The 27267-nt window shown below is 38.4% G+C and overlaps 1 pseudogene; it reads left to right on the top strand.

Annotated features, from left to right (window-relative positions):
* The first annotated feature begins 227 nt into the window (after window positions 1-227).
* LOC122754687 lies at window positions 228-9587 on the top strand (annotated as a pseudogene).
* The last annotated feature ends 17680 nt before the right edge of the window (window positions 9588-27267 follow it).

The following is a 27267-nucleotide window of genomic DNA, read 5'->3' as shown; positions in this document are numbered from 1 at the left end:
CAGTGAGCCCTTAGTTGGAAGCAGGACTGAGGTTCGCAAAAGTTAAGTTCCTTACCCATGGTGACCCAGTTAGAAGGCAGGATTTGGACTCGGGATTTCCTAACTCTAAGTTCAACACTTTATGCACCAAGCCACCTATCTTCCTCAAAAATGGACATGCAAAGCAATCATGCAAGAGTCATACACATATGGGGGTATATGAATAAAGGAGTACTTATGCAGGGAACATGGGTATCCAGAGCACATTCATGCAGGTAAAATGTATATCTCTAAAACTGTAGCTACTGATAGTATCCTATTCTCTTCTACTGTGTTTGTTACCCACTAGACAATCTTTATGCTGCTTCTTACCAGATACTACACCTCAATTTTCCCACTAAGTATCATATGTCTTCAAATATTCAGCCACCTTCAGAGCCACCTATTATTCAGATTACAATATCCACTAGAACACAGATTCTTAATAAGGGGGCCATGGACCACCAAAGTGTCTATGGATAGATTTACAGACAATCCATGAATTTGAACCTGCCACTCTGCCTGGTTTCAAGTCCACTGAACAAGATGCCCTTCTCAGGATAAGCTTATCATGTTGTTGTTGTTGTTGTTGTTGTTGTTTAATTTATAACAATTACTGGTTAATTAGCAAGTTGGCCTGGGGTTATCTATGGACCAGAGAACAGGCCAGAAAAGTGAAGAAACTGCCCCTCCTTAAATCATACCACCAGGGACCCCCCTGAAGCTTGGGGCAGTACAGCCTGGAAATAGTGCCCCACTTTAAGAAGGAGTTAAAAGTCAAGTAAAAGACAGGCAAGATGAGAAGACAGAGAAAGATGTGGACGATAGAAAGTTTCTTTAGAGACAAGGAAGATTGAGGTGCACCTTTAGAAGAGGATAGCAATGTCAGGGCTCCTACATCCAAAGCTTCCAAGAAAAATACGAATTGGTCCTGTCCATAGAGGCCCTCAAAAAGGAATGAAGATAAAGTAGGAGAGGTAGAGGAAAAAATGGAAAGAGAAAGGAGAGTCATGAGGAGAGTCATAAAAAAAAGTCAACAGCTTGTAAAGCCAAATTTGCTAAATGGAAAAGGAGCTTCTTCTCTCTGAAGAAAATCATTGCTTAAAAATTAGGATTGGGGGCAGCTAAGTGGCGCAGTGGATAGAGCACCGGCCCTGGATTCAGGAGGGCCTGAGTTCAAATCTGGCCTCAGATACTTAACATTTACTAGCTGTGTGACCCTGGGCAAGTCACTTAACCCCAACTGCCCTGCAAAAAAAAAAAATTGGGATTGAGCCCAAAGGGCTATGGGACTGTTCATAACCTTTGACCCAGTGGTACCACTGCTAGGTCTGTATCGCAAAGAGATCATAGAAGAGGGATAAGGACCCACATGAACAAACATATTTATAGCAGCTCTCTTTGTGGTGGCAAAAAATTGTAAATCGAGAGAATGCCCATCAATTGGGAAATGGCTAAACAAGTTGTGGGATATGAATGTAATGGAATAGTATTGTGCTGTTGGAAATGATGAGCAGGAGGATTTCAGAGAAACCTGGAAGGACTTATATGAACTGATGCTGACTGAGAGGAGCAGAACCAGGAGAACATTGTACACTGTAACAGCAACATTGTGTGATGAGCAATGGTGATAGACTTGGCTCTTCTTAGCAGTGCAATAATCCAAAACAGTTTCAAAGAACTCATGATAGGGGTCTGAGCCAAGATGGAGGAGAAAAGGCTGTGATTCTCTCAGCTCCCAACAAACCATCCATATACCTCTAAAAATAATGCCATAAAACAACTCTTAGAGGAGCATAACTCATATAAGAACAGAGTGAGACATTTTTCCAGCTAAAGATGGCTTAATTTGGTGACTGGGATCACCTGCTGTTCAGGCTGAAAGAGAAGTACAGCACACGGAGCAGGACCAGCCTGAAACAGGCAATGCCTCCAGAGCCTTGGAAACTTCAGCTGCTTCTTCTGAAGCTTGGCTTGTGGATGTGTGAGGGGGTCCAGTGGTTGGGGGGAATAGCTATAATCTCTGCTGTAACTGGGGCAGGGCCCCCACGTTCTGAACCAGCAAGCAAACTAGAGGGACAGCCACCCAGTGGGGGAGGGACATAGGCACACCAAGCTTCTGACCATAGAGAATCAGATTTCAATCAGACTTCTGTTTCCAGGTCAAAGAGAAAGTGGGCCATGGTTATTCATAGGCCAGGCAGGCTGAGAATAAGCCCAAACACCCCCTGTAGCTGTAGCTCAGAACAGCCAAGCTGTAGCTCAGAACAGTGTGTCCTGGAAGCAGCACTACACTTTAAGAAGGAGTTAAAAGCTAAGAAATAGGTGGTCATGATGAGTAAGAAGAGAAAACAGCAGACCATCAAAAACTTCTTTGGGGGCAATGTAGACCAGAATACACCTTCAGAAGAACATAATAACAAAGTTAAACCTCCTGCATCCAAAGCTTCCCAAAAAAATATGAATTCGGGCTATGGAAGTGCTCAAAAAGGACTTTGAAGAGAAAGTAAGAGAGATAGAGGGAATATTTAGAAAGGTAGAGGAAAAAATGGAAAGAGAACTGAAAGTGATGCAGGAAAATCATGAGAAAAATGTTAATGGCTTGAAAAGCCAAATGCGAAAGGAGATACAAAAGCTCTCTGAAGAAAATAATTTCCTAAGAATTAGGATTGAACAAATGGAAGCTGGTGACTTTATGAGAAATCAAGACACAATAAAGCAAATCCAAATGAATAAAAACATAAAGGGCAATATGAAATATCTCCTTGAAGAAACAGCTGACCTGGAAAATAGATTCGGGAGAGATAATTTGAAAATCATTGGACTATGTGAAAACCATGATCAAGGAAAGAGCTTAGACATCATCTTCCAAGAAATTTTCAGGGGAAATTGCCCTAATATTCTAGAAGCAGAAGGTAAAATAGAAGTTGAAAGAATCCACTGATCACTTCCTGAAAGAGATCCCAAAAGGAAAACTTCCAGGAATATTATAGCCAAATTTCAGAGATCCCAGGTCAAGGAGAAAATATTGCAAACAGGTAGAAAACATAATTCAAATAATGTGGAGCCACAGTCAGGATAACACAAGATCTAGCAGCTTCTACATTAAAGAACTGGAGGGCATGGAATATGATATTCCAAAGGGGAAAGGAACTGGGACTACAACCTAAAATCACCTACCCAGCAAAAGTGAGTATAATCTTTCAGGGCAAAAAATCGGTCTTCAATGAAAAAGAGGACTTTTAGGCATTCGTGAAGAAAAGACCTGCCCTCAAAAAAAAAAAAAAGAGAGAGAGAGAGAGAGACCGGAACTGAATAGAAAATTTGACTTTTAAATACAAGAACCTAGAGAAGAATTCATGACAGAAAATGTTCTCAACATCCAGAAAAAAGAGCTGTGGATTATGAATTCAGATTGAACCATACTGTTTCTACTTTTGGATGTTTTTTTTTTCCTTCTTTTTTGAGGTTTTTCCCTTGTGCTCTGATTCTTCTTTCACAAGATGACAGATACAGAAATATGTTTAATGTGATTGTATATATATAACCTATATCAGACTGCTTTCTGTCTTGGGGAGGAGGGAGGGAAGAGAAGGTGGTAGAAAAAATTGGGACTAAAAATCCTATGGAAAAAAATGTTGAAAACTATCCTTATATGTAACTGCTAAATAATAAAATACTTTTATTTATTAAAAAATTAAGATTGAGAAAATAGAAGCTAAATTTATAACAATTATTTATCTTCAAATTTCAAAATTGGTCACTTCACAGAAGGACTGCAGGGACTGGAGAAATTTTTGCTTCTAAAAAGTGACTTGTTGGGGCAACTAGGTGGTGCCGTGAATAAGGCACCAGCCCTGGATTCAGGAGTACCTGAGTTCAAATCCGGCCTCAGACACTTGACACGTACTAGCTGTGTGACCCTGGGCAAGTCACTTAACCCTTATTGCCCTGCAAAAAAAAAAGTGATCTGGTAGTAGAGAGTTTTCTAGGAAAAATAAAACTGCTTTTAGTAACTGGCCCACTGGTGTGAGAGCTATCATGAAATAAATTAGCACAAAAATGGGGGGGGACTAATTAACACCACCTAATTAAACACTAATTAAATCTTGATAAACATCACCTCCCTCAAACTCCTCTCCCCTCTGATTGGAGGGCTAGAGGTTGCAATTCCAAATTCCTCCCAATGCCTTCCTTTATAGAAGACAGAAACTGGACCCTCAGCTCACCCTACTTTGTATCTACTGCTCTGTCTGATGTCAATTTCATGGAACAAAATGCTCCTGTGCCAGGTATCCCCCAGTTTCCACCCCACACCACCTTGCTTTTCTGCTTCCTGTTGTATGTTGTCTTCTTTAGATTTTTAAGCTCCTTGAGGTCAGGAACTGTCTTTTTTTTATTAATTGTATCCCCAGCATTTAGCATGGTACCTGCCATATAATATATACTTAATAAGTGTTTATCAAAATGGATGGGGGAAATTATATCATCATTTGCACAAATCTCTAATGGAAATTTAGCATTTCCTTCAATTGTTTAACAACATTATTTTTTAAAAGAAGCCGTGGGGCAGCTAGGTGGTGCTGTGGATAGAGCACTGGTCCTGGATTCAGGAGGGCCTGAGTTCAAATCCTGCCTCAGATACTTGACACTTACCAGCTGTGTGACTCTGGCCAAGTCACTTAACCCCAATTACCTCACCAAAAAAGTTAATTAATTAATTTAATTTAATTTTAAAAACATAAAAGGAGCCATAAAATTCACCAGGCTACCAAAGGGATTAACCATGTAAAAACAAAACAAAACAAAAACAATTAAGAACCCCACACCTGATATATTATAGTTAAAATTAGCTAGCTTTTCCCCACAGAGGACTACAGATCTTTTAGCTAACTCACTTTTCTAATCTGACTTTGCAGCTAAAGTCTTCAGCTGAGGTGCTGAAATAAGGGATCTCATATTCTGTCTTGCATCTACTGGTGGTTGCTATGGTTAGTAAGTCTCTCCCTTGTAGGGGAAAGATGTAGTTCTCCTTAGTTAGCTCATTGAGCCAATGGCTATGAAGCTCTTCCCTTCAACCATCTTGTTTATAGAGGATAGAATATGCTTAGACTAAGAAGTTCTTTTTCTTTGAACTATGGTTTCCTCTATTATCAAAGTAGCCTTTAGTCCTAATCATCCCCCCTTAGTTACTGAAAAAAGCCCTTGGGGATCTATTTCTTCAGGTTGAAAATGTGGTGGTGAGAAAAGTAATCTGAACTTCTTATGTCATGCTTCTTTGTTCTATAGAAATGACAGGGCTTATGACAGTTAAAGACTGATAACCTATGTCCCATTTTCCCCAATAACTAAGTATAACCTGGTGCATAATCACAAACAGTGCTAGATTCTGCCAAAAACAACTACAGAATAGTACCAACGAATGGTCTTTTTCTATGACTGTGTTCCTAGGGTTGTCAGTGATGCACTAATCTTTTCACCCTCACCTGCACATGTGGATAATGACCGAAAATAAATGGTTTCAAAATTGAAGGGGGGGGGGGGCAGCTAGGTGGCGCAGTGGTTAAAGCACCGGCCCTGGATTCAGGAGTACCTGAGTTCAAATCCGGCCTCAGACACTTGAAACTTACCAGCTGTGTGACTCTAGGCAAGTCACTTAACCCCCATTGCCTGCAAAAAAAAAAAAAAAAAATTGAAGGGGAATCAGAGAATGGAAGTATGGTCCAAAAACCAATGATAGAAGGCAGGGTGCCCAAAAAGCTAAAACGAGAATTTATGACCACTGAAAATAATGATATATGGTGGAAAGCTATAGAAGAAAAAAGGTTTCCCAATATATATATATATATATCTATAATTTTTTAATCATAAATATCTTTTTATCAAAGTAGACAGCTTCCAAAATGTTTTATGTCAGAAAATATTTCCCAAAAACAAACCATTCAGCCTTTTCCCCACTCCTTAAGTCTCCTCTTGGCTATTCCAAGATAAAGCTTTTTTAAAAGTACAGTAATTGCTCTTTTATCAAGCTGTACTTGCCACTATCATCTGGAGCAATCCTGCATTTTATTATTAAGAGTTTATTTCATAATCATCTAAGCCAAGAACTCATTCAGAGTTTTCTTTTTTCTTCTCTGTCTCTTTCTTTTTCCTTTTGATCTTTTAATACTCAGATGACTCATTCACATTGGAAACCAGAATTTGGAAGGAGATGGAAAAGTACTTCAGGTGACTATTTTTTATAATTATTTTTGCTTCATTTTCACAACAATCCACAAAGTGGATTATCTTCCTGTTTTCCAAATATGAATATATGCACTAAAGAGTTTGATAAACTTTAAAGCAACATATAAATACCTATTAATATTATTATTACTACTATTATTATTTGAGGGGCAATGAGGGTTAAGTGACTTGCCCAGGGTCACACAGTTAGTAAGTGTCAACTGTCTGAGGCCAGATTTGAACTCAGGTCCTCTTGAATCCAGGGCCGGTGCTTTATTCACTGCACCACCTAGCTGCCCCTATGTATGTATTTTAAAAGTTGGGGCTGGGAAGATTAGAAAGGAAGCAAAACAAATAATTGTTATTGGGGGAAAACATACAATTTTAAAAGAAAAAGGGCTAGGATTTTCCCATTGAAATGGGGGACTCTAGAAGCCTTGAAACTGAGTGTCTCTTTTCTATCATCCTAGAGGGAGCTATGAACCAGAGTAACAATAGAGTTGAGAATTTGTTGACTAGTCCCAAGGCAGTTAGTTGGCTTAGGTAGTCTCATTCTGGAAAGTACCCTGAAACTTTCTTGGAGAAGTGGTCACAACAGACAAAATAAGGTAAAAATTTCTGAAGGTAATATTATGGCAAAGAAGCCATTAATAGAAGATTCAGAATTAAATGCGTGTGTGTATATGTGTGTACGTGTGTGTAGATAGAGGATAGACAGACAGACAGACAGATAGATAGATAGATAGATAGATAGATAGATAGATAGATAGATAGATAGATAGTTGGTCTATCTATATATATCAGAAAGCAAAACTGATAATAGCAATGAGCAAAAGCCAGTCATCAGGACATAGTAATGAGAAGTTTTGTTTTTGTCTGTTTTCTCTCACAACCTAGCTAATGTGGAGATGTTTTCCATGACTGCTCGTGTATAGCTTAATAAATAAATAAGTGACTGAATGAATAAACAAATAAATGAATAAATAAACAAATGGATGTATGAATGAATGAATACACAAATAAATAGATGAATAGATAAATCAATGAGTGAATAAATAAATGAATAAAGAAGTAATTAAATAGATAGATAAATGAATAAATAGAGAGAAAGAAAGAAAGAAAGAAAGAAAGAAAGAAAGAAAGAAAGAAAGAAAGAAAGAAAGAAAGAAAGAAAGAAAGAAAGGAAGGAAGGAAGGAAGGAAGGAAGGAAGGAAGGAAGGAAGGAAGGAAGGAAGGAAGGAAGGAAGGAAGGAAGGAAGGAAGGAAGGAAGGAAGAAAGGAAGGAAGGAAGGAAAACACACATATATTTACTTCTGAATGTTCTCTCAATGGCTTCTTTGCCATAATATCATCTTCAGAAATTTTACCTTATTTTATCTATTGCAACCACTTCTCCAAGAAAGTTTCAGTGCACTTTCAGAATGAGACTACTTGAGTCAACATGCCTGGGGACTAGTCAACAAATTTTCAACTCTTGTTACTCTCCCGCTAGGATGATAGAAAAGAGACACTCAGTTGCAAGGCTTCTGGAGCCTCTCCCCCCCCCCCCATTTCAATGGAAAAATCCTAGCCCTTTCTCCTTTAAAATTGTACGTTTTTTCCCCAATAACAATCATTTGTTTTGCCTCCTTTCTAATCCTCTCAGTCCCAACTTTAAAAAAGGAAGGGGGGGGGGAGGGAGGGGGAAGTACCTTACAACAAGTATGTGCCAAAAGGAAGCAAATTTTGTCATTGGCCATGAGCAAAAATACATATCTCATTCAAAAATACATGTCTTATACGTCTGTCAGAAGTCCTTTGGGGTCATAGTTTGTCATTGTATTAAACAGCATTCTTTCAAAGTTGTCTTCCTTTATGTATTTTTGTCATCATATAAATTGTTCTGGCTCTGCTCATTTCACTCTATCAGCATCTATTTTCCCAGTTTCCTCTGAAATTGTCCATTTCATCATTTTTATGGTACAATAATATCCCATTATATGCATATACCATAATATGTTTAGTCATTTCCCAATTGGTTCAAACATTTTAGTTTTCAGTTAGTGGCTATAAATATGTTCATACACATAGAGTCTTTTTCCTCTTCCTTTGATCTATTTGGAGTACAATTATCCCTTCCACATCATGGGAGTTAGGGGTGCCACACCCCCACAATTTGGAAAATCCATGTAAAAAATGTTGGCCTTCCCTTCATACCAGAGAAGGAGGGTTGTTTTTTTTTTTCTTTTATGGGGTGTTTACAGTACCTCATTGTAAAATTTGGATTAAATATTTTGTCATAAACTCTGAGTTGTCTGCTGGCCTTCAAGTGTCATCTGTGCCTTCTGCACAACTCCCCAAAAATTTCCATTTAATTTCTTATGCCAACCCAAAATATATTGAAACCACAATGGGGAAAGTCAGGATGTGGAAAGCACAACTGTATAGGTTTAGAAATGATTTAAATAGCTGTGGGAGTTTGTGTATGGGACAGAAAGAGGTGAGTGCAAGTTAAGGAAACTAGGGTACCTGCCTCCCGTCACAGGTACCTGAGGTGACTCCTACTCCCTCCACATTAGTACCTACTCCAGGGCCCACAAATACTTGTCTCCTTCTGAGTTGTGCACAGTCTGGGACTGGAGTAACATGAACAGGGTCAACTATATCAGCATCATCCAGAACCAGCACATCCCGCAGTACTGCAGCTCCTGCTGGGTAAATAGCAGCACCAGCACCCTGGCAGATCAAATCAACATTAAGAGGAAGGGAGCCTAGCTGTTTATACTCATGTCTGTGCAACACATGATTGGCTGCAGCAATGCTGGGTCCTGTGAAGGGAGCTGTGATCTGTCTGCATGGGAATGTGGTAACCAGCATGGCATTCCTGATGAGACTTGCAACAACTACCAGGCCAAAGACCAGGAATATGACCAGTTTAATCAGTGTGTACATGCAATGAGTTCTATCATTGCTATTCCATACAGAACTGTACCCTCTGGAAAGTTGGGGACTATGATTTCCTTTCTAGGAGAGGAAAAAATGGCAGAAATACATGCAATGGTCCTATCAGTTGTGACAGAATGGCAACAGAAAGCATGGATACACTGGAAGAATCTGTTTGAATACTATCCTGAACCCATCATAAACCATGTCATTTCTGTGGCTGGGTGGGCTGTTAGTGATGATGAGACAGAATACTGAATTGTCCAGAATTCATGAGGAGAACTCTGGGGTAAAAAAGGATGGATGAGGATTGTAACCAGCACATTTAAAGATGGACAGGGCAAAAAATATAATCTTGCTTTTGAAGGGGCCTGTCATTTGGGGATCCTATAGTTTACATTTTATTAAATATAGATATCTGATTCTAATTAGCTTACCTCCCATTGCCACTCCATAGATCACATCCTTCCAAAGGTGGGAATATACCAATCACTGTTTTTGCCTCATCCTCAGAAAACTTATCTACAATGGAGGGGTTACCAAAATCTATACAGGGTTATTTATTACAATAAACTATTTTAGAAAAGTGGGTTGGAGGGGCAGCTAGGTGGCGCAGTGGATAGAGCACCGGCCCTGGAGTCAGGAGTACCTGAGTTCAAATCCGGCCTCAGACACTTAACACTTACTAGCTGTGTGACCCTGGGCAAGTCACTTAACCCCAATTGCCTCACTAAAAAAAAAAAAAAAAAGTGGGTTGGGGATGGGGTGCAGAAATGATATAGCTAGGTCAAAGGTTATGCACCATTGAGTGATTTAGGGCTGGGAGGCAGCTGGGGGTGGGGTTATAATTCTAAATTGCTTTCTAGAATGGTTGGACCAATTCACTGCTCTGTATGCATTGAATATGCATATGTATTTTCTTATGGCTCCTCCAACATTTATCCATTTTCTTTTCTGTCACCTTTGCCAATTGATACACATACCTAACTCTTAGCTAAGTTAGGTCAACTAAATCGAATTCATGTTTTTCCCACCTCTGTGTACAGGCAAAGTGATTCCGGTACTGCCAGAACCTCCCAATAAATCTTTCTAAAGCTGGTCACACTCACAACTGCTATCATTTCCCATTTCAATTCCTGATATATTCTTCCCAGTGACAAACACTAGAATGCAACGTATCTTGGAGCTTTGATAAGCCTTGAGAAAATACTTGAAATACAAGCTGGTGGTGACTTTTGCTGATATTTCTATCATCATGATAAAACTTTTGTTCCCTTTACACTGATCTTAGACTGGCTTCCTAAAAATGTCTAGAACAATGGAGGTGATAATTCTGCTATCAGTACCAACAGTTGTCTTGATCAAACCACCAGTGTGAAGCACTGTGCTTAGTTCTAGGTGCCAAAACTTTAGGAAGAAAATAGAAGAACAAGAACAAGAAGAACAAGGGGGGCAGCTAGGTGGCACAGTGGATAAAGGACCAGCCCTGGATTCAGGAGGACCTGAGTTCAAACCTGGCCTCAGACACTTGACACTTACTAGCTGTGTGACCCTGGGCAAGTCACTTAACCTTCATTGTCCCACAAAAAAGAGAGAGAAAGAACAAGAACAAGAAGAAGAAAAAGAAGAATGAGGAGGAGGAAGAGGAAGATGCTTTCAGGTTTATAAGTACTTTAATAAATATTATTTCATTTTTTTCTCAAAACTACATGAATTAGATGCTATTATTATCCCCATTTTGCAGATGAGAAAACTAAGGAAGATAGACATTAAGTGACTTGCCCAGGGTCACACAGTTAGAATGTCTTAGAGAGAACTTGAACTCATATCTTCCTGACACTGAGGTTGAGGTTATACACACTGAAATATTTACAGAAGATTGGTAGGATGAATTCAGGCTTTTTTGGCTAGAGAATGGAAAACTTAGATGCAGAGATGAGCTTCAGTCAGTCTGTGCTGGCTCTATTAAGTATTCAGTGTGAACATTTATACTTTAGAAATTGGTAAACTGTACCAATGAAGGCTTAATTTGCTTTATCAATTATCTAGATTTAAGAAAGTGATGGAGAAAATGCTGATGATTCAGATTAAAATTTTGAAATGCATTCTTTTGGATCCAGTTGCTAATCACTAAATATTACACCCTTGCTTAGAAGAAACTGGGTACTATCTTCAAGTATTAGAAGCAAGAAAAATCAAGTATGCATTTTAAAATGTCTTCAAAAGTCAGAAACTGGTTCAAAATGAAGACAAATTTTCTAAAAATCAGTGCTGTGTAAGAATGGAATGACTGTCTTAATATCTTGTAAAGTGCCAGAAACTGAAGTTTTACCCTGTAGAGGAGATTCATTTGCAAGGATGCCTTGGAGAAGATGGCCTAAGAAGTTCTTTCCTCATCTGCAGTTCTGGATCTGGGGAGCAGATACCATTCACAAAGCCCTGAACTATGATTTTATTGTTCCTCCAAATGCCACCCAAGCCTGAAAAGTGATTCTCGGATGAATTAGGAACCTAGAGAGATATGAGTATTTCAATGAATGATAACAAAGAGGAGTGGGTTTCATCCAAAAAGATCTCAGGTACTTCAACCAGCACTGGACTCTCTCCCTCCTCTTACTTCCACCCTCCCCCTCATCCAGACAATCAGAAATCTGACCCCTAACTTTAGCTCTTCAGACTTGTCAACTGTGTATACAGGTGGTAGTCTGCTGGTCCCAGGAATGGTTCTCACTAGCCAAACATCATAGAATGCCTGACCTGCTCAGTGGAGATTGGCCTACTCAAGCTGCCATCATGACTTACCTAAAAATGGCAAAAAAGCAAAAATTTACCTTCAATTAAATATTATTTATATGAACTATAGGAAAGTAATGGCAATGAGAAAGCCCACACACACACACACACACACACACACACACACACACACCTCTTGGTGTGGGAAAATGGTGGGGAAAAAATGAAGGAAGAACGTATATCTGTATGTGTATATGTATATGTATATTATAAGCAATATACACACACATTTGAAAATCACTAGTATTTTCTTTGGGAATATATTATTTATGGTTTTTTTTTTTAATATTTACTATCTTATGTTTCTCTTTCAGGATAGCTACTGGACTGTGATTTCATTAGCAATGAAATACTCAAGAAGGAGGGAACTTCCTCTACCATTGTACAACAACAACTTTCCAATTTATAGTCTTAGAGATGAAATGTATTGGGGAAATAGCTAATAAAATAAAATTGTTATTTAATCATTTTCAGTCATGTTCAACTCTTTGTGATCCTTTTTGGAGTTTTCTTGGCAAAAATACTGGAGTGGTTTGCCATTTTCTTCTCCAGTTTGTTTTACAAATGGGGAAATTGAGGTGAATAGGGTCAAGAGTCTTGCGCAGGGTCATACAGCTAGTAAATATCAGAGGCTGGATTTGAATTCAGGTCTTCCTGACTCCAAGCCCAGCACTCTATCCATTCTGCCACCTAGCTGCCCTAATAAAATACAATATATTTAAAGATAATGTTAACATAGGATTTCCTAAGTAAATATGCAGCCTGCAAGAGTTCTTATGTATGGGTTAGTGGGCCCCCTGCCTCCACTTCTATTTGAGGTTACTCACACCTAGAGAACCCAGAGACTAAATAACTTCTCCAGTTATGATGTATCACACAAAGAACTTGAACTCTTATCTTCCTCCTTTCCTTATATTAAGTTGCCGATCATACTGGTAATAAAGTAACAATGCCTATACTATTGAGAATAAACTTTAATTAACAATTCTGGGTAAAAGGAAGAAGCCATATCCCCTTTAACCTTTGTAACCAAGATTATAAGGGAAGCAGAAAATTGGGAAAGAATTTTTCAATCAACTATTTCAGATAAAGGCCTCACTCTCAATTATTAGAGAATTGAGTCAAATTTATAAAAATACAAGTCATTCCCCAATTGATAAATGGTCAAAGGATATGAACATGCAGTTTTCAGACAAAGAAATAAAAAATATCTATAATCATATGAAAAAATGCTCTAGATCACTATTAATAATAGAAATGCAAATTAAAACAACTCTGAGGTTATCACCTCACATCTATAAGAGTGGCAAATATAATGAAAACAGAAAATATTAGATGTTGAAGGGAATGTGAGAAAGCTGGGACACTAATCCACTGTTGGTCAAGTTGTGAAAGGACCCAACCAATCTGGAGGGCAATTTGGAACTATGCCCAAAGGGCTATAGAACTGTGCATACCCTTTGATCCAGCAATACCACTGCTGGGTTTATATCCCAAAGATATCCCCCAAAAGAGAAAAAGACCTGTTTGTACAAAAATATTTATAGCAGCTCTTTTTGTGGTGGCTAAGAATTGGAAAACGAAGGAATTACCATCAATTGGGGAATGGCTAAACAAGCTTTGGTATTATGATGGCAATGGAATATTATTGTGCTATAACAAATGACAAGGAGGAGGATTTCAGAAAGGCCTGAAAAAACTTGTATGAACTGATAGTGAGCAGAACCAAGGAACATTGTGCACAGAGACAGCAATATTATTTGATGAAGAATTGTGAATAACAACTACTCTCAATAATACAATGATCCAAGACAATTCCAAAGGACTATTGATGAAACAAACATACTATCCACCTCCAAAGAAAGAACTGATATTGATGGAACAAAGACTGAAGCATGATATTTTTCACTTTCTTTTATTTTTTTTCTTTGATTCAAGTTTTCTTATACAAAATGACAAATATGGTAATGTTTTACGTAATTGTACTTGTATAACCCATATCTATTTGCTTACCACCTAAGGGAAGGGGGAGGGGAGGGAGAGAAAGAGAGATAAAAATTGTAACTCTAATCTATAAATAAAAATATTTATTACTAAACAAAGAATAATCTATATTATGTTCAGTTTATATATAAACCATTGAGAATTAGCCATAGATATCTAAAAGGTGGAAATCTTGGTTGTGAGTAGGAAGGGAGAGAAATGAGTAGAAAAAAAAAGTAGGAGCAAACAAAATTTAACCTCCAATTCATTCAAGGTCTTTTCATTTCCAATCAGATCTGTAGTTCTCCCTCCTCCAGTGAGAAGGACATTTGCAATATTCATGAGTCACAATATGAAATCCTTTATTCCCACGGGCAGATAGATGAAAATGATGCTTCATGCAACAAAGGTTTGTTGGGGATTTTCTTCTTCTTTCACATGTGGCAATATTTATCTTCAAAGTTTTCCCCTCTGGCTCAGGAGTGGGTTTGTAAAGCAGATGGTCTTGTGGGCCTTAATTGTGAGATGATTTGGTGTGTGATTCAGTAGCACTGTTTATTTGTGCAGTGGTTCAGTGGAATTTACAAACTGCATAATATTGTTCTAGGCAGTTTTCTTTTTATTAAGAAGTCACATTTTCTTCAGTGTCTATGGCTGGGCCTATAATTAGGTGGGGCTCTCAAGATATTTTCATCCTGACTTCCTCTGCTAGCTAATGACATTAAACCAGTGAAAATCTCATTTCCATAAGAGGATGGAAATCAAATCATCATTCTCCTTGGTTTGCATAAAAGCTTATTAACAAATGATTAACATGTAACCAATGCAAGCCATGGGTTATTTCTAATTAATACTAGCTGTTCTGGGAAAAATCAAACTAACGCATGAAGTCTTTTTGAAAGTCCTCCCTTGCTATTCTGGTTCTGTCCCTGAGAAACCCTCCATAAATTGTCCCATTTACTTGTCACGCGTTATTTAGTGATGAAATGTCTCTGGAGCTGCCAGGCCTATAAAAAGTTTTTGAGAGCAATTTGACCTTCCTGTTCAGTTTCCTTTATTTAAAAGAGACTGCAAATGAATTTTGTTTTGTTTATCCAATAAGTATATTTCAAAATGGGGCAAGACTGTTGGACTCAGAGCCTGAGGGCCTATATTCAAATACTGGCTCTGCCATTTACTCTCTGTATCACCTTGGGGAAGATACTTTAATACTCAATTTCTCAGTCCTCTCACCTGTGAAATGGAAGGGATATATAGTAAATAACTTCTAAAGTCCCCTTAATCTGTAAATTTGTGATATTGTGAAGTGGCAATGATCTAATTGCTTTGGAAAAGAGGGAAAGATGAAGGTGGTAATGACAATAATTAAATCATCATCAATGCCATCCCTGGTATTTAGTGCTTTAAGGTTTGTTTGTAAAGCATTTGTGATGATCTTACTTGAGCCAGTCTTATTTGGGGATTGCTAGGAAGGGGATGATGAGTCTTGTCTCCTCTAAGCCCAGCAATCAATCATTCATGGAACAAATATTGAGTTAAGAGAAAATGCACTTATTATGTGCTCTGTACTCTGCTCAGTGCTATGGGAGTTGGAAAGGCACATTTATCCCATTAAAGAATTTACAATCCAGTTAGGAAGCTAGGATATATATATATATAGAGAGAGAGAGAGAGAAAGAGACAGAGACAGAGACAGAGACAGAGAGACAGAGAGAGAGAGATAGAGATAGATAGAGATAGAGATAGAGATAGATAGATAGAGATAGAGATAGAGAGAGAGAGAGAGAGAGAGAGAGAGAGAGATAGATAGATAGATAACATACATGAAAAGTGTTCAGACCAATAATCTGCCTTAGTATTACTAATATTGACTAATATTAGTGATCTTCAAACAAAGGATGGATGATCTCTCACCTCTGCAAATCCCTTCCAACTCTGAAACTTTGCAAATAAAAGTACTTTAGTACAAATAACATAGACAGTAGGCATTCTGATGAGGGTTAGGCATTGCGAGGCCCTTATGAATTCCCCTTACAGAGACATGGTAAGGACTGTAATTCCATACCCTGCTAATTTATATCAAGGGTCCTCTAAAAATCCATAGGAATGAATATAATTGATAGAACAATTTTCCAGGCAGAAAAGGACGCAGAGTCATCTAATTTATCTGGCTCCCCAGCCAGACTACATCAGCTTTGAAACCATAATAACATATCCCCAGGGTGTGTGGTAAAAGGATTCCATTGCAAATCCAAACACATAAATAACCAACGAAACCTACTCCTCAGTTGGTCCTAGTGGGCAGATGCTTCCTGTAATCTGTAGGGAGATATTTCATCCCACTATTCAATCTGGGTGAGACAATGTGGGACCCAACATGGGGAGAAGAAAACTTCTTTCAGAACACAGCTCAAAGTGCAATATGGCAAGATGATGGGAAGTCCATCCCTTCACATTCTGCTGGGTCAGCCTATGCCTCCATTAGCTTTGCCACCACTCATATCAGCCCCTGCAAGCACTCCCCTGCCTACCCACCAGAGCTGGTGAAGAATGCTTTTGGGAGTAGTAGAACAGGTGGCTTCTTTGCCCCACCCTCTACAAAGTTTTGCTTGTGATCTAAACTTATGCCACTAGAGAACTACATAGTGTTTTTTCTAATTATTTTTAGTAACCACAGAGCACATTTTGGAATAACAAAAAGTGCAATGTAAAATACTACCACAGTCCCTGGTTTAGATTCCCTTTTAGAAGTGTTTGTTGGCTTTTCAGATGCAAAGTAGGTGAAAGCCATGGTCCCTCAACAACGTTAATTACTTTGATGAAACATCTGATATAACAAACTGGCTTGAAGAAAGAGTTTCTCATGCATAGTTTGGGATTTTATTGATGCATTTCCCCTTAAGGGGATGGAAAGGAAGTGGGTCCATCCGCAAAGAGATACCTGATGATAGTATTTGTCCCTGGGCCTGTGCTGGTGAAGTGAAGGCTTTGGCCTCATTGTCTCTCAACCTTGTGTTGTAATGGTTCCAACAGGAAATGTGGAGAACCTAGTGAGTCACACAGAAATGCAACTTTTAAAAAATATCCTGGCCAACCTTTCCAATTTACTTAGATATATCCCTTCCTGTACCACTTTCCTGCTTCCATCCACCATCCAAAGAGGTATTATGAGAAAGCATCTTTCAGAGGTGATCCTTTTGGAGTGTGTTTGGGCAGAAGTCCATTCACAGAAAGGGATAACTTTGGTTCAGAGGGGAAGTTCATGCTGAATTCAAATTCCATCTTTTTTCATAATAGGGAAAGAATGACCTTTTCTGACATGAACCTATCTTGTCACCTTTTATTGGGTTGTTGAAAGCATTTCCTGGTCTTCATTTAACTTCAGTTAACTCAAGGGAAATGATAGCCCTACCTTAGAAAAATTTGGCTACTGGACATTATAGTAAAGGTGGAAAAGTAAAAAGGGGCCCTACTGTGCTGAGAGAAAAGCCAGTGAATACTTGACTCTCTTGGCACTGGTTATGGAGGAAATGGATCAGAATCTCTTGGGTCAAAAAACTAGAATGGAAAGCAACTCTAAAAAGAAATTAAAACACACACACACAAACACACACGTCTCTCACTTTCCAGTGATTTCCAGAGTTTTCCATTTGGACTCTAATTGGAAATACCACAGGGAAAAAAAATAGCATTCTCACGCAATTTCTTTTTTTTTTTTCCGACTCTCAGACAACACTCTTCCATACAGAGATTGGGGGGCAGGGGAGATATGGGGGGGGGGGGGAAAGTGCTATGCCTTCCTTTCTTTTCTACCTAAAAAATATTTTGAGCTATGGATAAAACTGTAATGGTTTTTATTTCATCCATTCCTTCTCTCTCCCACACTCTCCTCTGCTTCCCCCTCCCTCTCCATCACCACTTACTTCATTGCATTCACACACACACACACACACACACACAAGTAGAAGGAAAAAAAGAAAAAGAAACCACTCACATAATGACATATACTTGAATAGCTCCAGGACCTATTCTTAGATTGATATATAAGGAATTTACATGCCACTCCCTTCAGCATTAAGAAGCATTAACCTTTGGAGTGTGGTCTGCAAAAGCATGTCAGGGTATTTTTAAGAATGGGAAAAAGCTGGGATACAGATAAACAACCAGGACTCCAAATTGAGGTCTGTTTTTAGAACTGAGATTCTGAAGCTCATCAAAGTACAGCCCCCATAACCCCTCCCCCATCACACCCCAAACCAAGCATATTGTCCTCACCTATACCACTGGTACCATCTCTGATTTTTTAATTTTAAATTTATTGAAATTTTAAATTTTTTTAAAGTATTTTTATTTTCTCTGCTCTATGACTAGGAGTGGAAAATACTACTCTAATTGAAAATACATTTTTGTGGAAATTTCCACCTGGGTCTACCCTCATTCTACCACCACCACCACCACCACCCCCCAAAAAAATCCCTGCTGGTTAAAAGTTTTTCTATGTGTCTAAATGCTTGTGTTCTTCTCTAAATTAGTCTTAATGATAATAAATAACCTTTATATAGCACTTACTATACAGATCAGGCACTGTGCTAAGTGCTTCATGATTATCATTATCTCATTGTGCTCTCACAACAACCCTAGAAGGCAGGTACAATTAATATTTCCATTTTACAGATAAAGAAATTAAGGTTAAGTGTCTTGTTTGGGGTCACACAGACTGAGACTGGCTTTGAACTCAGGTCTTCCTTGTTCTGGGTCCAGTACTGTGAGATTTAAAATTGGATATTAGATCATAAATCTCCCCTCTTTAACCTTTCCCTTAATTTATCTCCCAGACCAGTAAATGGAAGAAACCTCTGGTCTATAGTTAGAGCTTTTATTGTGTGGTAGTTACCAGGTGATGTTGATTAGAGGGATAGGAAAGTAGAAATACAAAACAAATAGTTTTAAGTCTAAGCTTAGTCTATATTCCATATAAAACTCACCAAAAGCCCAAGGCCACCTTAGGGGAGAGAGAGCCAAGCCGAGTCAAGCACATGCTGCTAACGGCGAGCCGGGCAGCATCCAACTCCAGTAAGCGTCTGTCTGTGTGTCGCACCAGTCGTTGGACCAGGAAAGCAGGCAAGAGATTCCACTTCCGTTCTCTCCTTGCCTTTTAAGCTCACACCCTGGAAGTGGAGTGCTTAGCAGGCGGACTGGCATGCATAGCCCATGCCGTTGGTCTCCTCCCCGAAAGGGTGGTCCTTAAAAAACTGGCGTCTTTCCATTATCACTAACTGACTTTTAAAACTTTTTACCACAGTACTCTATCCACAGGACCACCTAGCTTGGATGCTATTCACCATGCTGTTACTATGAATGATCAACATCTGAGAAAGAGCAACAAAGAGTCTATTGGATTGAATGGGGTAAAAGTTCCCTTAAGTGATATGGAACATGAAAGATGATCCAGAGAGCTACGATGGTGGAATAAAGTCCAGGACCCAGCCAAACTCTCCTGATACCCTCCTCCAAACAACTTTAAAATAATGCCTTATGTCAAATTTTTGAGTGTCAGAATCAACAAAAGCTCAAGGGCTCAAGGAGAGACATTTTATTTCCAGCTTAAGACAACTTAGGAAGTACTCAAAAGAGATCTGTAACACTGGCATGTATGCACATCTGGAGTATGGCAGGACTACCAGTGGTGGGTGTTGAAGGCAGCTTCAACAAAAGTAGCAGTAGCAACAAGAGCAACAGCAGCAACTTCAGGAACTCTCATTAAGGGTGTTGGACAACTGGTCAGAAAGAGATTATAGGGAACCATTTGCTGGCACTGGGTACAGTTGGCACTAACTCGCAGTGTCTTATTGTCTATGAGCATTTTTGGTTTACAGGTCCAGGGTAGAGAGGAGAGTTTGTGATACGTTACATGAGAGCAGGGTTCCTTGTTATAGTTTCAGGGCCAAGAGGAGGACTAGTACTTGTGACTGCAGAGGAGCAGAGGCCCTTCCTGCATAAATTTGCTATTATTCAATCATATGCAACTCTTCATGACCCCATTTTGAGTTTTCTTAGCAAAGACACTTCAGTGGTTTGCCATTTTCTTCTCCAGCTCATTTTATAGATGAAGGATCTGAGATAAATAGGGTTAAGTGACTTGCACAGGGTCATACAGCAAGTGTCTGAGGCTAGATTTCAACACATGAAGATAAGTCTTCCTGATTCCAAACCCAGTCCTCTATCTACTGAACCACCCAGCTGCCCCTCCTAGGTAAATACTAGAGCATGGACCAGGAGAGCAATGACCATACTTCTCCCAGGACAACACCACCTTAGAAGTACTAAAAACTTGCAGACCCCCAAGAACTAGCTCTGTAAATAGCACCATGAAAAAGCCTGAAGTTTGGCAAAGTGCCTCCCCAGCCCCAGATGACCAGAACCCAACTTTAACATAACATTCAAAGTGAAGAAATAGGCTGAGAAAAAGACAAAACAAACCAATAAACAAAGAACTTGACCATAAAAGCTACTATGGTGGTAGGGAAGACCAAGACATAAACTTAAAAGAACATGACAATGTAAAACATCTATAAGCAAAGCCTAAAAAAGCTGATTGGACCTAATCCCAGGAAAAATTCCTAGAAGAGTTCAAGAAAGAGATAAAAGTAGGAAAGGAAAAATTGGCGGGGAGGGGCGGGGTAGATGAGAGTGGTGCAAGACAATTAGGAAAGGAAAATGAACATCTTGGTAAAAGAGGCACCAAAAAATACTGAAAAAGTAATACCATAAAAACAGAATTGGACTAATGGTAAAAAGAGGTATAAAACTGACTAAAGAAAAGAACTCCTTTAAAAGCAGAATAGGCCAAATGGAAAAGGAAGTTCAAAATTTCACTGGAGAGAAGAACTCCTTAAAAAGCATAATTGTGCAAATGGAAAAAGTGACAAAAGCTCACTGAAGAAAATAATTCCATAAAAATTAGAATTGGGCAAGTGAAAACTAATGACTCCATGAGACTTCAAGAAACAATAAAACAAAGTCAAAAGAAAAGAAAATGTAAACTAGCTCATTGGAAAAACAACTGACCTGTAAAATAGATCAAGGAGAAGTGATTTAAGAATTTGACTACCTGAAAGACATGATCAAAGAAAGATCTAGACATCATATTTTAAGAAATTATCAAGGAAAGCTACCCTGATATCCTAGGAATAGAGAGTAAAATACAAATTGAAAGAATCTGCTAATCACTTCTGAAAGAAATCACAAATAAAAACTCCTAAGAATATTATAGCCAAATCACAGAGCTCCGAGATCAAGGAAAAAAATATTTCAAGCAGCCAAAAACAAGCCGTTCAAATATTGGGGAGTCACAGTCAAAATCACACAAGATTTTAAAGCTTCCATGTTAAAGAAGAGAAGGGGTTGGAGCTAGGATTGCAACCAAGAATAATTCACCTAGCAAAACTGAGTACAATGCTTGGGGGTTTGGGGGGACTCAATATTTAATGAAATAGGAATTCCAGGCATTCCTAATGAAAAAGCCAGAACAAAATAGAAAATTTGAGATTCAAAAATAAGACTCAAGAGAAGCATAAAAAGGTAAACATGAAAGAACATTCATAAGGGACTCAAAAAATTAAACTGTTTACATTCCTTTATAGGAAAATGATACATGTAACTCCTAAGAACTTTATTATTATTATGGAAATTAGAAAGAATCTACATAGAGAGAGGGCATGGGTGTGAGTCAATTATGTTGAGATGATCTCCAGAAAAGGGGGGAGAAGTAAGAAAGAGGGATACACTGGGAGAAGAGGGAAGGAAGAAGTAGAATGGGGAAAATTTTTCCACATAAAAGAGCCATGCTAAGAACTTTTATAGTGGAGGGGATAATGGTGGAAGGGGAGGGGGGAATTTGAACCTCACTCGTTGGAATTGGTTCAAAGAGAAAAGACTATATATACACACTCAGTTGGGTATAGAAATCTATCTTACTCAATAGGGAAATAGAAGGCAAAGGGAAGGATGGGGGGATATGATAAAAGAAAGGACAGATTAAGGGAGGCAGTGGTCAGAAACAAAACAGACTGTTAAGGAGGTATGGATAAAAGAGAGAAAAGGAATAAACAGAAGAAAAAGAGTGGAGGGAAATATATAGTAATCATAATTGCGAATGTAAATAAAATGGGCTAACCCATAAAACAGAAGTGGATAGCAGAGTGGATTAGAAACTAGAATCCAACAATATGATGTGTACAAGAGACATGCTTGAAACAGAAAGCCACACACAGAGTTAAGATAAAAGGCTGGAGAAAAATCTATTATACTTTTTTTAGCTGAAGAACAAAAGGCAGGGGTAGCAATCGTATCTTAAATAATAAAAGCAAAAATAGACCTAATTAAAAGAGATAATCAGAAACTACCTTTTTCTAAAAAGGTATCATAGACAATGAAGTAATATCAAAAAGTTTTACGGCAAGTTTCTCCAATAAAGTCCTCATTTCTCAAATATATAGGGAACAAAGCCAAATTTATAAAAAGAAGAGCTGTTCCCCAACTGATAAATGATCAAAGGATATGTGATAATTGGAATTGCATCCCCTACTGGAGAAATACTATAGGGAAGCACCACCATGAGGAGAAGGCAGGTGAGGACAATGCCATGTGATGTTAGCGTCCGGAACTGACCTTTTCGGGGTTTCTGAAGGTCAGCCCAGCTTCCGGAAGTTATTTCTGTAGAAGTGCCTGTTAGTTCTGTCAATCAAAGCTACCAGCCAATTAGCTTGGAGCTGTGTGTGTGTGTGGATGGCCCTGTTGCCTGTTTCACAGGTGGCTTCCAGGAGGAGGAAGAGGCAAGGGGTCTCTCTTTCGCCCAGGACCTTGGTTTGAGTGGAGCTGAGATGCTGGCTCCCTGAGATAGATAGATGAAAGAATCTTGGCCTCTTTCTCTCTGATCACTAGATCCCAATGCTCCTTAATAAATGCTTAAAAGTCTAAACTCTTGCTAAAGCTTCTAATTTATGGTGACCACTCAATAGATTTTTAGACAGTTTAGCTAGAATTGTAGCCACCATACAGATAGCAACTTTACAGATATGAACTGAGTTTTTAGATGAATAAATCAAAGCTCTCTATAGTCATATAAAAAATTATCTAAATCACTATTGATTAGAAGAATCAAATTAAAACAACTCTGAGGTATCCTTCAAACCTATCCAAAATGGCAAATGCTAGATGGGATAAGGGAAAATAGGTATATTAATAAATTATTGGTGGATAGTGAATTGGTCCAACCATTCTGGAAAACAATCTGGAACTATATCCGAAGGGCATACCTCTTGATCCAGCATACTGTGAATACCCTTTGATTTAGCAATACCACTTCTAGGTCTGTACCCCACAGAGATAAAAGAAAAAGGAAAATGACCTATATCCACGCACACAAAAAAAATTATAACAGTTCTTTTTGTGGTGGCAAAGAATTGGAAATTGAGGTGATACTCATCAATTGGGGAATGGCTGAACAGTTATGGCATATGATTGTGATGGAATACTATTGTGCTCTAAGAAATGACAAGGGGGTAGTTTCAAAAAACATGGCAAGACCTTTGTGAACTGATGCAAAGTGAGAAGAACCAGATTAATGTGCACAGTAACAGCAATTACAAAACGATGATCATCTCTGAAAGACTTGGATACTCTTATCAATACAATGATCTGAGATAATTCCAAAGGATTCATGAGGAAAAAATGCTATCCATCTCAGAAGAGAGAACTGATGAACTCTGAGTGCAAATTGAAGTATAATTTTCTCACTTTTTCTTTTGCTTTTTTTGCAACTTGGCTAATATAGAAATATGTTTTACATGATTTCACACATATAATTGATATATTGTTTGCCTACTCGGTGGGTGGGGGAGGGAAGGAGAGAATCTGGAACTCAAAATTTAAAAAGAAAAGAATGTTAAAAATATATAATTTTAATATAAAAAAGAGCTATCCTATAAAAGAAAGAGATGTCAGCTTAAATTTTAATTCATTCATTCATGTGTGTCATCTGCCTTGGCCTGTGCAGAATGAAATGCATATTCCATGGCTAGGAATTTATTCAAAATACACATTTTACACATGTGTTATTGTATGCACTAAAAGAGGCTAGATTCAATTCAATTTGAATCAATAAGCATTTATAAAGCATTTCCTATGTTCAAGGGTCTGTGTGAGATATGCTGGAAATAGAAATATGAAAAAATAAATGAATCATCCTTGCACTCAAAAAGCTAATAATATACTTGGAAATGCAATATGGGCACCAGAAAGTCAATATGAAATGTATAGAAAATACTACAAAGGTGTTTTGAAAAGGAAAGAGTGTTTATTAGTGGGGATGGGAGGGTCTGGAAAGCCTTCATAGAACATACATAAAATGAATTTTGTGTTGAAGAAAGCAAAGGATTCTGGACAAGGAGGTAAAAATGGAGTGCATCTCAGACACAGGGAAATACATATACAAAGGCACAGGGGTGAAATTATCCCCAAAGAGCCATTGCCCAGTGGGTCTGTGGGACAGAGTAGAAGAACCCCTGCCAAATTTACCAATGGCCTGCTATCATGGGAATTTCTCCACATTTATGAAAATAACCTGTTTGTATTTCAGAGAACTAGAAAAACAACAGTAAGGAATTCTTTTGAAATATTGTTTATGTTTGTTTTTAATGTCCAACATCAATCAGCTGAATGATTCTTTAAAATAAGCCAAGTGGATTCAAATTCTCTGTACTTAACTAAATTAACCTATATTATCTCCAAAGCTACTAGTGGAGTGAAGACAGCTCCTTCTTTTGATCCTTTTTAAAAAGTGGGTAATTAATCATTAAATGGTTAAGCACTCACTTGTCTAGTACAACCCATTCACCACACAAAACTACTCTACACTCTCAAAGGGAGCCGATCCAAGCTCAGAGCCAATCCAATTGCCTCCTGTTGCCATTTCCTAGGTAACCAACACACAGCCACGGAAACCAAATGTACGCAGTGGAAGAAAACCAGAAAAAATAACCTCTGGCAATTCCACTCTTTTTCAGGACAGTACATCTGAATTGTTAGAAAAGACAGAATGGAACTGTTGGGAAGAAGTACTCAAATTATAGGTTCTACTTGGGGGTGGGGAGGACTGATTGAGAATTTCCTCTTTGCTAGTGGAGCTCAAGGCCTGGCAAAACTCTCAAGATTATAACAGTTCATATATTTTGTGGTGATCAAAGAATCAGAAATCATGGAAATAAAAGGAGAAGTGACTTTCAAGGTCTTCTGGCCTAACCCCCTCATTTTTACAGATGAGAAAACTGAGTCCCACAGAAGTTGAGTGACTTACTTAAGGTCACAATAGGTAGTCAGGGGCAGAACTAGAATTCAAACTCAAGTCTACTGACCCTAAATCCAGTTTCCTTTCCACAGTTTCATATTTCCTAATTAGTAACAAGTCACTTGCCTGCTCTACTCTGTGTTAGAGAATAAGGAAACTTTAAAAAACTTGAAAAATTGTGTCAGTCAAAATGTCAGCCTGTGCTTTATTCATTCCTGAACTCGCTCTTCATATCTATAAAGGAGAGTTCTCATTTCTATATTTGGGGTTTTTTGTATTTTTAAAATTTTTTGATAATATTTTATTTTGCCCAGTGATATATAAAAACAATTTTTAACATTCATTGTTTATTTTTTAAAGTTTCAAGTTCCAAATTTTACCTCTCTCCCACCCCTCCCCATTCCCTGAGACAGTAAGCAATCTGCTTCTCTCTCTCTAGCTGTCTACATCTCTCTCTGTCTCTCTCTTCTATCTGTCTCTCTATACACATGTATATATGTGTATTTATCCATTTATTCATTCATTCATTTATTTATTCATTCATTCATTCATATATTTATTTATTTATTTATTCATTCATTCATTTATTTATTTATTCATTCATTCATTCATTTGTTCATTCATTTATATATTTATTTATAAATCCAACCATTTATTTATTTGTTCATTTATTTATTTATCCATTTAATTACTTATTTGCTTGTTTGTTTGTTTTAAGGTTTACAAAAAAACTTATTTAGCAAGGACCCCCTAGAATATAATCTCCTTGTGGATAAGGACTTCTTCATTTTGTCAGTCCCTCTGTATTCCAAGAGGAGACCTCCAGACCAGAAAGACCCTGTGTTCAAGTCTCATCTCCCACATATACTGGCTTCTTAAACTGCCGATCATGACCCCTTATGGGATTGCATAACTGAATGTGGGGATCATGAAAAATTTGGCAACAAAGATTATGTATGCCTATTTCATATACCTATATACCTGTGTTGCATAAAATATTCTGGGGCGAAAAAGAGTTTCAAGTGGGAAAAGTTTAAGAAGTCCTACTCCAGGCACCTCTGTAAAACCCTAAACTGCAAACAAGGTGTAAAGCTTGAGTCAGAAGATGCATCTTCCTCATGAGGAAGCTCCCTGTGCCAGTGAAATACCAGCCCTACTACCTATATTGATCCCAATGACTAGCGCTGTCCCTTGAACAGAGGAGGCCCTTAGGAAATGCCTGCAAAATTGGTTAGGAGGTAGGTAGTGTGTTTGTTGTATCACCACCTATTGATAAGGAAACAGGCCCAGAGAGAGGACCTGAATTGGCCACAGCCACCCAGCTAGTAAATGGTATTGCTGAGACTTGAACACAACCCTCCTGACTTTAAGCCATGTGCTCTTTCCCAGTGTACCACGCTAAAATGACACAACCGATAGGCTGCCTTAAGAAAAATGTGGTGGTGGATAAAGCACCGGTCCTGGAGTCAGGAGGACCTGAGTTCAAATCCGGCCTCAGACACTTGACACTTACTAGCTATGTGGCCCTGGGCAAGTCACTTAACCCTCATTGCCCCACAAAAAAACAAAACAAAACAAAAAAAGAAAAATGTGGTGGTGATTCAGCTCATAAAAATGATGCCCAAAGCCTTCCCAACCACCTTTTATGTGATAGGATTCAGAGGCATATTTCCCCCAGGGAAGACGGCTACATTTGCAGAAGCAGCAGTAGTCATCTCTTACTGCCATCCCCAGACTAGCGCTCATAAGCTGGGCTTGGTCCCAGGGAGCCTGAGTAACCTCTATAGGACTAGGTGGCCTGGAAGACATTCCCAGGGATAGGTGGAAAGGAAGAGAAGGGAGCTCCTCTCTTCCCACTAGCTAAAAGAATCCACAACAGAATCCTTTTTCTAAGGAGGGAAAGAAGCCCAGATCATTGTTATTATTCCACAAACTTACTGGTCCCATACCTTAAGGGAGAACTGTGACTACTGCCTCTC

Source organism: Dromiciops gliroides, chromosome 4, assembly GCF_019393635.1.
Source record: "Dromiciops gliroides isolate mDroGli1 chromosome 4, mDroGli1.pri, whole genome shotgun sequence".
In the NCBI taxonomy this organism is placed as follows: Eukaryota; Metazoa; Chordata; class Mammalia; order Microbiotheria; family Microbiotheriidae; genus Dromiciops; species Dromiciops gliroides.
The sequence above is the reverse complement of the archived record's forward strand: the minus strand, read 5'-3'. Positions and strand labels throughout refer to the sequence as shown.